This window comes from Schistocerca serialis, chromosome 3 (assembly GCF_023864345.2).
Source record: "Schistocerca serialis cubense isolate TAMUIC-IGC-003099 chromosome 3, iqSchSeri2.2, whole genome shotgun sequence".
Lineage (NCBI taxonomy): Eukaryota > Metazoa > Arthropoda > Insecta > Orthoptera > Acrididae > Schistocerca > Schistocerca serialis.
This window is the reverse complement of record NC_064640.1, coordinates 333,480,373-333,481,555: the sequence shown is the minus strand read 5'-3', so window position 1 is coordinate 333,481,555 and position 1,183 is coordinate 333,480,373.

The window sequence follows — 1,183 nt, the reverse complement described above, 5'->3', positions numbered from 1 at the left end:
CTTCCTCTGTACATCTGCTCCTCTCCACTCTGTCCATGAGATCCTTTCCCCTCAGTCTATCTCCTCATCCTCCTCTCTGTCTAGTTCCTCCTCACCCCACTTCGTCCATTTCCTCCACTTCTCTTTGTCTGTCCGTTTCCTCCTTCCCTTCTCTCTGGCCACCTCCTCCTCTCCCTACAGATAACCATCTCCTCCTTTCCCCTCTCTCTTTATGCCCCCCTGCTATTTCTATCTCCATGTTATCATTTCCACCCATATAGGAGACTGCTTCTTCTTAAATCTACAGTACTACTTTCCACATAGTAAGTAAAAAGTGGATCAATTTGGCTGAATTCGATCCAGAAGTTTAGGAGGAACTTTCTACACGTGAATTTCTCCACAGTCGCATGTGTCATATACACGCAGTTGGTAGTAGAGAAATAATAAATTAAAACGTAATGCTTCATGCACCGGTTTTACTGTATGAACAGTGAAAATGTAGTAAGCGACAATCTTCTTTTATTTCATGATTTCTTGACGGTTATTCGAACGTCAAGGTCTTCACTGCTTTTCACACTCACCTCCATTACCCTGCTAGGTAGGTGGTTCTTTCCCAGACAGCGATTATTTTGCAACAGTAAGTGATTAGTGTAGCACGTTCGGTTGAAATCGATCCAGTGGTTTAGGTGGAAATGTGGGACATACATATATACGTACACCCATTTTTATGACATGTATAATAAAATTTTTATAATTTGTATATGTAAATGAAGAGCCAGCAACTGTCCATGCTTTTAGTGTTTCATAATTTTGAGTGTGTTCTCTTAATTATAGTGGGAGTGATTCTTTACCAGTTAAAGACGTGATATGCTGGTGGATGGGCTACAAACAAATCAGTTGCAGATGTGTCTGTTGCTTCCATTTCCTTAACTAAACTAAGAAAGTGGTCATTCAGTTGAACTGGACTGGACTGGGTCCCATGTGTACAATTCTAAGGATTCTCTTGGGCTATAATTTGCCATGCTGTCATGCATTTGTTGGCTGCACATTCTATTTCCTTTTTAGAGGCAGCTTTTTTTTCGATGTATTAAGTATGTGAATTATTTTACATTTTTGGTATGTCTCATAAAACGTGTCCCGGTCTCGCATTTGCTTACTGGTATTTTTATATTCAATATGTAGTAAAAATCATGTTTTTCTTACC